Source organism: Mauremys reevesii, linkage group 18 (genome assembly GCF_016161935.1).
Source record: "Mauremys reevesii isolate NIE-2019 linkage group 18, ASM1616193v1, whole genome shotgun sequence".
Lineage (NCBI taxonomy): Eukaryota > Metazoa > Chordata > Testudines > Geoemydidae > Mauremys > Mauremys reevesii.
In genome coordinates this window covers 32334733-32344893 of record NC_052640.1, presented here as the reverse complement: position 1 = coordinate 32344893, position 10161 = coordinate 32334733, and the positions used below count along the sequence as shown (strand labels likewise).

The 10161-nt window shown below is 52.8% G+C and overlaps 1 non-coding gene across 1 annotated transcript; it reads right to left on the bottom strand.

Moving 5' to 3' along the window:
* Positions 1–6004: 6004 nt before the first annotated feature.
* On the bottom strand, positions 6005–6078 carry TRNAR-UCU. Its single transcript has one exon. It is a non-coding gene; the product is annotated as a tRNA-Arg (tRNA).
* Positions 6079–10161: the final 4083 nt, after the last annotated feature.

The following is a 10161-nucleotide window of genomic DNA, read 5'->3' as shown; positions in this document are numbered from 1 at the left end:
GCACCGTGGCTGGGGATTGTGCAATGGCCCAGCACCAGGCAACGCAGAACGGACACCACACGCCCTGCCCTGCCTCAACTGAGCTACTCTCCTGGTGCATTGGAGCCCAGCACCCCACACCGTGGCACTCCTGCCCCACAGGGGGAGAGCTGCAGCCCCCGCCACATTCCGCAGAGGGGAGAAGGGTCAGGCCAGCCAGCCCTTGTAAGATGGGGAAATCTCCACTCGGGTCGACGGTATGGGGGCTGCGACATACAGAGAAATAGTTGTCGTGCCGTCAGAGTGCGGCAGAGCGCATACACACACACACAATTGCAAACATACACAGACACATGCATGAATCCTGACACACACACACACAATTGCTAATATACACAAACACCCGCACAAATCTAGCCAACACCAACACAAGCCTGAGAGCCAGGGGAGAGGACCAGGCTGGGGCAGGGTCACTCCACTTACCAAGCAGGTCGCCAGCCCCCCATCCCCCACGGAGGCCTGGGACCAGCCCCCCCTCTGCTTGCCCCCACGGAGGCCTGGGGCTCCAGCCTGCTCTGCTCCCCTGGCTCTCAAGCTTGAGGGGAGGGGGGAACCGCCCCACAGCACTCGCCGGCGGCGTGGCTGGGAGCCAGGGAAGTGGACCAGGCTGGGGCTGGGTCACTCCACTTACCATGCAGGGAGTGCAGGGAGGGGGGCGGGGCTGGGGCCATGGGGAAGAGCCGGGCAGCCCCCCTGCAGCAGCTCCCCACCCCAGCTCACCTCCACTCCGCTTCTCCCCTGAGCTCGCCGGCACCGCTCCACTTCTCCCGCCTCCCAGGCTTGCGGTGCCAATCAGCTGTTTAGTGCCGCAAGCCTGGAAGGGGAGGAGAATTAGAGCGGGGGCGGCGTGCTCAGGGCAGAAGATGGAGCAGAGGTGAGCTGGGACAGGGAGTGGTTCCCCTGCACGCCCCATTGCTTGCTGCAGGCAGCCTCCCCCAAACCTCCCAGCCCCTGCCCCAGCTCACCTCCACTCCACTGTCTCCCTGAGTGCGATTTTTGGTGCCCCCAACCACTTGGCACCCTGGACGGCCGACTAGTTCGCCTAGTGGTTGCACCGGCCCTGGCCACTGCCTATCATCAGGATTCCTCCTCGGTGAGACTAAATCTCCCCACCTAGACAGCCGGTCCATCCGCTGCACCCCAGCCCCCATGCCCGAGCCTCCCTGCCAAAGCCCTGCACCTGGTTCCAGACAATTAAGTCTCACGTGTCGCTGGGAACTCCACTTCTTGTGCCCAGAGAGTCTCGGCCCCCCTCAGTAGCTGACCTGAGAAACACAGTGTCTGCAAAAGCAGCAAAGAGTCCTGTGGCACCTTATAGACTAACAGACGTACTGGAGCATGAGCTTTCGTGGGGGAATCCCCACTTCGTCGGACGCATCAGTGTCTGCCTTTTCCAAAGAAGTACCTAGAGGGACTTTTACCATGTGGCCTAATGGATAAGGCGTCTGACTTTAGATTAGACAATTGAGGGTTTGAGTCCCTTCGTGGTTGTGCTTGTCCGGTTTTACCTTTGTGCTGAAAGTCCTGCTCCCTTCAGGGCCTGAACCTCTTCTTGGCTGCTCAGGCCAATGCTCTGGCTTCAGCTAGAGCCCCTGGAAGGAGTTTGGGGGTGGGCGTCACAAAGGCTGGGGCATGAGCCCCAGGTGCTTCCAGTCTCGCCTTTGCCATTCCTGACTTGCCAAAGAAAATGGGCGGCTGCCCGGGCTAGGGTGTAGAGCAGTTTCCCTCTTCCAAATGTGCATCTGTCCCTGTGCTTGAGGGGGGTTGCTACATAGCGCCTTGGGAGCCTGGGTGTTTCTCTGCTTCTCGCCAGCTGGGGAAAAGCCTCTTGGGGTAAAATCTCCTGCCCCACGGCAAAAGCGAGCACCTTGAGTGGGAACGGTAAGAGGCCCCACCAGGGGGGCTGGCCCTGCTTTCCTACCGTCTTCGATAATGGCCACAGAGCATCAGCAGCCGCCCCGCATGCTTGTCTGCGGGTGGCCTTCAGTGGGTGTTTGGCATGGCAGGGAGCAGCCTGGCTGGGTGCTTTTGTGCCTGTCTGAAGGCCACACCTAGGCATGGTCCTGCCCTCCTCTAGCCCTGACCTCAATTGTTCTGTGGCTTTTAAGCCTTCCCTTGGAGCCATCAGCACCAGCCGCCTCTGCTCTAGGTGCCCAGAGGAGGAGAGGTGCTGGGCTCTGTGACGAAGTGGGGGATTTTCTTAGGGTTTGCTGTGTTTTCCAGTGGTTTGCATGCACAGGGAGTGGGACTCAGTGTTCCCAGGTGTTACTGGTTTAACGAGGTGAGGGGAAAGGGAGTTTGTTGCTACAGAAGACCGGAGAGGGACTTGGGACCCTGGCTGATGGCCTGGAGGATGGAGACCCCAGCGACTGGTGACCTGGTGACCCGGAGACCCAGCTCAGGAGTCACAGGCGGTTCTGGCCAGTGGGAGGACAATGGGCTGCGGGGAGAGGACCCCGTGACCAACCTGCTCCAGCCAGAGGAGGGCGGAGAGGAGAGGAGGCCCAGGCAACCCTGTTTACCTGGAGAAAAGACAATGGACAGCGGTGGGGCTTGGGGCCGGAGATATCGGAGGCCTAGCTGGGAAGCGGGGGGCTTGGGGCTGGCGAGGGGAAGCAGGCAGAGCCCACCTGGCTGCAGGGGGACTGGGATGTGCTGTTATTGTGAGAGGCCAGGCCTGAGGCCCTGAGAGTTTCCTGTGCTGTGTTCAACTCTCAATAAACCCTCCTGTTTTATGCTGGCTGAGAGTCGCTCCAGGCTAGAGAACAGGGGGCATCAACCCCTTTGGGGGTGAGGAGGTCCAGGGGGTCCAGAGCACGTGGACTCCCTGAGGGGGCCCACGGCGAGAGACAGACGTGCTAAGGCTCAGAGAGGGGCAGCTCCAGGAGGTGGAGGGGCCTGACCCCGAGAGAGAGTGGACCCCCGAGAAGGGCTGTCGCACTGAAAGGGGCACCCCCCACGGACCGCACAGGGCCAAGAGTGGGCTCGATCTGTGAGTCCGTGACAGGCAGTGACATCACAAAGGCCTTTTGCAGGACCTCAGACTATTGGTCAAAGGCGGTGGGGAGGTGGTGACCTCACAGAGAGATGCTGACATCAGCCAGGCAGGACAGGGGCGAGGGGCCAGGGAAACCTCAGAGACCCTGTGGCTTTGCTTCAGCAAGTCTCCTTCTCCAGGTCTCTCTTTGAGGACTGGGGGAGTATTGGGGTTCCCGTACCTGAGCGCCAGGAGGAACCTCTTTCGAGCTTTCTCCTTCCCTTTTAGTGATTTTACTTGAAAACAGCTGTCCCTGTTTAGACGGTAAAAGCCTCCTCAAGGGAAGGGGTGTCCTGGGGGTGTCACAGTTCAGATGCCGGTGCTCCCCGATTCAAGGAAGTTCCCACCACCCTGATCTGTGTTCGCAGGGTGGGAGAGAGCAGCATCCACAGCAGTGATTTGCTCCTGGCTGCTGGAGCAGAGCAGCAGGCTCAGCTGTCAGAACTTCCTGGAGCTATGAAAGGGGAGAGGCCCATGGCTCTGTAGCAGGACTGCAGGGCAGGCGAGTTCACAGAGGGTATTGTGGGATACTGGCAGAGGCCAGTTATGGTGATATAATGAACAGCAGTGTCTACTCTGTCACTTTAAGTTTGCTGCAAAAAGCTCTACTGTTCTCATTGAAGTGGTTTTATTTTGCCACCAAAACAGGGGAGTTTTGTCGCCAAACGTGGCATTGCAGTGTGTACACCAGCCAAAAGCTGCTGACCGAGGGAGCGTTGTGTGTTTTTCACACACCAGAGCAATATAATTCTGCTGAAATAACTTTGTAGTGCAGATCTGGCCAAAGATTCACACACACACAGCTTGCAAGGAAAACCTCACCTGCTCCTCTGCTTTGTGGGGCCAGGTGGGGCCCAGGGAGTCAGGTGTGAGCAGACACTATATCTTAGTCACAGGCAGGCTCTATGGTTTAGCTGGTTAAAGTACCTGTTTTGTAAACAAGAGATCCTGGGTTCAACTCCCAGTGGTGCCTTGTTGAGATGTTTTGAGAGCACCTGGTATTGGCTACTGTCAGAAGACAAAATACAGAGCTAGATGGACCTTTGGTCTAGCCCAGTGTGGTTTTTCTTATGGTTTAAATTACACTGACAGGCACTGATAATAGAATTACTGAAAGTTTGGGATTTAAGAGCTGATAGGTCAGTGGGCCAAGCCCCTCGTGGATGACCCCCTCCCTCTGGGACAGAGGCAGGTTTGGGCTCTCGCACCAAATGCTCATTGTGGGTGCCAGAATCTGTGGGCAGCTCATTTAGTTTCCACCCAGGGTTGAGTCCCTGGTTCACACATCGAGGATAACAACCCTTTGTTTCTCCTGCCCCAATAACATGGAGACTGGGAATGCAACACCAGCCACAAGTGATCATTTCGGCAAGCAACCCAACCTATTTCCAACATACTGTAAATCCACATGCAGACTCATACACAAAACCTTGCAAGAAAATCTTCCTGAGGGGGTCTGAAGCACCTGCTGCTGGAGGGAAGGAGGGAGCTGTGGGTTGGGATTGAGGAGCAGCGTGAGGAGCGGGGGGCCTGTGGATTGGGATTGAGGGGCACTGGGAATAGAAGGGGCCTGTGGGTTGGGATTGAGGGGCACTGGGAATAGGAGGGGGCTGTGGGTTGGGACAGAGGAGAAGGGTGAAGAGGAGCAGGCTCTGGTTGGGAGTGAGGCTGGGGACTGGGTCCCAATACTAAAATTTAGGGGTTAGATCAATGTTAGGACAGGGTGGCAGTGGAGGGATGAGTGAGTCCCTAGACAACACAGTGAGTACGGTGCCTTCTTATTTTCCCCCTTTTCCACCCAGGCAGGCAGGTGAACTCTACAGAGGCACCTCTGGGCTTGCACTGACTAAGGACAACAGCTGTGAGTGGGGTGGGAGAGGGGATGGCTCATGTTAAAGGACTTTTGGTTGCTGGACTTATGAACCGTAGGGAGAAGGACACTGCCCAGCTTATTTGGGGGTGGGTCTTTCCCTCATGGTTTATGTTTATGTGTTGGGGCTGCTGACATGACTTCTGCTAACCCTGGGCTTACATTGCAGTGTAGACATACCCTGAGAGGGCATCTAGACTGTGATAAAATCCCTGTGGCCCGGCTGGCCTGGATGATCTGATTTGGGCTCCTGGGGCTCAGACTGGAGCCCAGGCTCGGAGACCCTCACCCCTCGTGGGGTCTTGGAGGCTGGGCTGAAGCCCAAGTGTCTACACTGTAATTTTATAACCCTGCAGCACAAGCCCCACAAGCCTGAATCAACTGACCCAGGGTTTGAGAATAGTGACTTGGGTGTGTTAATGGCAGTGTAGACATAATGCTAGGCTATGTCCACACTGCAATGAAACACCCAGGGCTGTCCCGTGCCAGTGCAGGCTCCCAGGCTAGGGCCATGGGGTGGTAAATTTGCACTGTAGACATCTCAGCTCAAGCTCAATATCAGGTTCTGGGAGCCCTCAAAGTTGGGAGGAGTTTAGCAAAGTGAAAAGGTAAAATGGCAGTGGAGTATTGCCTGGAGTCAATGGCATTTCTCCATTGGTCTGTCTGCTTTGGGACAGGGACAATAACATGTCCTGCTGCTTTCGTTATTTCAAAGGGCGGTTTAGGATTTTCATTCTCACACACGGTGCACGAAGCAGGACTCAATCCTGGGTGGAAACTAAATGAGCTGCCCACAGATTCTGGCAGCCACAATAAGCATTTGGTGTGAGATCCCAGACCTGCCCCTGTCCCAGAGGGAGGGGGGTCATCTGTGATGGGCTGGAACACTGACCTATCAGCTCTTAACTCCCAAACTTTCAGTAACTCTGTTATCAGTGCCTGTGAGTGTAATTTAAACCATAAAAACAGCCACCCTGGGCTAGACCAAAGGCCCACCTAATGCTGTATTTTGTCCTCTGACAGCAGCTAATATCAGGTACCCAAAGAGTTACTCAACAAGGCACCACTGGGAGTTGAACTCAGGATCTCCTGTTTAGAAGGCAGGTGCTTTAGCCAGCTAAGCCATGGTGCCTACCTAGAGCTAAGACACAGTGATGCCCACAGCTGACTCCCTGACAGCTCCACCAGGGCCTGACACGCTTTGCATGTGTTTGGATTCTGCAAAGCAGAGAAGCAGGTGAGCTTTTCCTTGCAAGCTGTGTGTGTGTGTGTGTGTGTGTGTGTGTGTGTGTGTGTGTGTGTGTGTGTGTGTGTGTGTGTGTGTGAATCTTTGGCCATGTCTGCACTACAAAGTTATTTCAGCATCATTATATTGCTCAGGTGTGTGAAAAACACACAATGCTCCCTCGGTTGGCAGCTTGTGGCTGGTACACACACTGCAATACCACGTCTGGCGACAAAACTGCCCTGTTTTGGTGACAAAATAAAAACACCTTGACGAGAGGTCTAGAGCTTTTTGCAGCAAACTTAAAAAGACAAATTGTCAGTGTAAATGCTGCTGGTCATTATATCACCATGACTGGCCTCCACCAGTATCCCACCATGCCTGCCGTGAACTCGCCGGCCCTGCATTCCTGCTACAGAGGCTGGGCCTCTCCCATTTCATAGCTCCAGAAAGTTCTGACAGTTGAGTCACCATCTGGAGGGAGGAATAGCTCAATGGTTTGTACATTGGCTTGTTAAATCTCAGGTTATGAGTTCAATCCTTGAGGGGGCCATTTAGGGATTGGGGCAAAAAACTGTCTGGGGATTGGTCCTGCTTTGAGCAGGGGGTTGGACTACATGTTTTCTTGAGGTCCTTTCCAACTCTGATATTCTATGATTCTACACTGGGATTAGGTTGATATAACTGCATTGCCAGCCTAAGTAATGTAATTACACCAACCAAATTTTGTAGTGTAGACCTGTCCAAAGAATCACACACACACCTTGGGAGCAAAACTTCAGCTGCTCCTCTGCTTTACACAATCCAAACAGGAGCAACACTTGTCAGGTCCCAGTGGGGATTGGCAGAGAGTCAGGTGTGGGCAGACACAATGCTTTAAATAACAGCAGGTACCATGGCTTAGCTGGTTAAAGTGCCTGTTTTGTAAACAGAAGATCCTGGGTTCAACTCCCAGTGCTGCCTTGAGGAGTGGCTTTGGGAGACCTGGTATTGGCTACTGTGAGAAAACAAGATTCAGAGCTGGATAGACTCCTATGCTGCCCCTTCCTCCTGCTCACTGCTCTCCTCCCTCACTTGCCCTTACGGTCATTACAAAGTGGCAAGGCAGAGCCCTCCCATTTTTAAAAGTCCTGGGGTGGTGTTCCCCCCTGTTCAGGCCCCCCTGGGGCCCTGCACTTCACACAGCTCTCCCTGATTTCAGCTGTTAGTGAGGGAGCCTCACTGCTAGCGCAGACTGGGCAGTTTCTTGCATGAGAGACACTCTCCCAAAGCAGGACTAATGCTTAGAGCTGGTTATCAGTGATTTCAGATCTGTTGGTCTGCAGCAAGACTCTCCATTGAGTCTTAACCAGCTCTGTTATTACACAGGGAAGAACAAAAGGGTGAAATGGTGCCTGGAACCCTTAAGAAGAATCCACCCCACCAAGTACCAACACTTGTTGCTATCCACTCTCAGTTCAGTTTTGGGGTCACTCCTTGCCTTTATCAACCTGGGGGGGGGGGGGGGCTCAGAAAATCATAGCAAGCATGTTCTCCAGTGGTGCAATTAGTTAGTGCACAGTACTTATAGAGCAGTGCTGAGGAGCTATGTTGAGGTTGTGAGTTCAAGCCTCACCTGGAGCACTGGTTTCCATTAACCAAGTGGCATCACCCCCTCATTTGGTCCTGTGGAATGTAGAATTCCAGCCCTGGGACACTGAGGAGGAGAGGAGACAAACACGCTCCCTTCAATTATTACCTCCTCTCTAGAGCACAGGTCAGAATCTACAATCCTTTCCCTCCCCCCACCCCAGCCCCTGTGCCAGGATCCCTCAAGCAGAGCCTGGAGTCCTGCCCCTGGCGTCTGTACTATTGACAAACTCTAAGTGACAGGGACAAAACACTCAAATCCCGCCTGGTGCGGGGAGCCAGGTTTGCTCTTCAAATTCTGTCGTTCGTACATTTCCAAGTCTGGGAATGTCCCACAACAGCATTGAATGGGAAGCTGCCTGCAGAACAGTTACAGTGCACAGAGCTCCTGTGGAGGAGGGGTGGGAATTAGTAACATTTTGAGGATCGTTTGGGAAATGAGCCTTTGCTGACAAGGTTTGTCTCTGTTCATATTTCACCTTCAGGTGTTATGTTGAGGGATCTTTAGTATATTTTTGTGAGGTTAACAACTATCTCCTCAACTTTATTTACTCAACTTAAAAATTGATGTCACTTGATTTTTGCATCTCCCTGTGAAAATACAACTGACACGTGTGGCTTTCTACAGGGGGTCATGATGTTAAAGTTGGGGAAATCAGGTCTTTGTACTTCTGTGGAGGGGGGGTTGCTTTTTTACAGCTGAATCACTGCCAGGCACACCGGGCTGTTAGCTGCACCCACTGTCCTTGCCGGGGCCCCTGCTGAACCCTGGGCGGCTGCACTGCCGTGCTGGAGTGACTCTGCAGGGGGAGAAGCTGCTGTGGAGCAAGGTAGAGCAGGTGCAGGAAGGAGACGGGGTCACTATTCACATTCTGAACTGCACAATTTTCCAAATTTGGGAATAGATTCATAGACTTAAGGTCAGAAGGGACCATTATGATCATCTAGTCTGACCTCCTGCACAATGCAGGCCACAGAATCTCACCCACCCACTCCTGTAACAAACCCCTAACCTACGTCTGAGTTATTGAAGTCCTCAAATCGTGGCTTAAAGACTTCAATGTGCAGGGAATCCACCAGCAAGGGACCCGAGCCCCACGCTGCAGAGGAAGGTGAATGTCCGAGAACAATTCTAAGGGGAAGGTGAATGCAGAGCAGTGACACTGGAGATGCCCAGACCTCCAATGGGGGCAGCGTAGAAATTAATATTGGGAAGATCATTTGTGAAATTAGTCGTCACTGACAAGCTTTGTCTCTGTTCCTATTTCACGCAATGGTGTTAGTTAGAGGCATCAGGACAGGTTTTTACTATATTAATTAAACACTTAATTTTATTTACCCAAGCCAAAAACTTAGTGTCACTTATTTTTTCTCTGTCCTAGCAAGAATGAAATGAATTTCATGACTTTCTGGAAAGTGCAGCGAGATGAAATGTGGGGAATTCAGTCTGTGTGTTTGTGAGCTGATGTTTTCCTCTCACAGGTCAGTGCCTGCATTGAAATACCAAGAGGGATCTAAGGGCTGGTGTACGCTGGGCACTGAACTGACAGAGCGACGTCTCTCAGGGTGTGAATCCCCCCTCCCCCCAAACCCATAGAGTTAAGGTGACCTAAGCCCTGGTTAGATAGTGGTAAAGAAAAGGAAGAATTGTTCTGTCAATGCAGCTATTACAGGGATGGGAAAACCCCTCCAATCACTGTCTACTCCATAGTGCTATAGCAATGCCACAGCAGCATTTTAAGTGTAGACAGAGTGAAGCTAGATCTGGCTCCAATTTGCACTGTGGATGCTCAGGCACTAAGACTACAATAATAACAACAACAACAGCACAGTGCTTGCGTAGTTGGCAGGATTTAAACCTGCATGAGGTGACCCCAAGGGATTTCTAGTCCATCGCCTTAACCACTCGGCCACAACTACTTGATGTACAGCTGTTCCACTGCATGATGATTCAGTTCTCACTGAATTGTCACTTCAAATTGTTTGCTCAGACCAGCTTCCCCAGCACACTCACGGCTGCGCATCAGTGTAAGTGTGTCCAGGGCTGAACAGTGAGAATTCCTGCCCATTTCCCTTCTGGCTGGAGCAGGCTGAGAGTGTGTTTGTGTTAATGGCATTGCTGTAGATTGTTGTTCATTCCCCACTCTGACAATACAGGGAATAAGGGAATCTCTCTGATTTACCCTACTTTTGTTGTTACAGTGGATGAAATGACATTTTCCCCTATCCCTGCCCTGTTCCTGCTCTTTGTTATAGTTCAATATATTTTAACTGAGGAAAATGATAATAAAAATATCTGCTCTCCAGCAAAACTTGAAGCAACATCAAAGCAACTGGGAATGAAACAATTTGTTCCCGAAG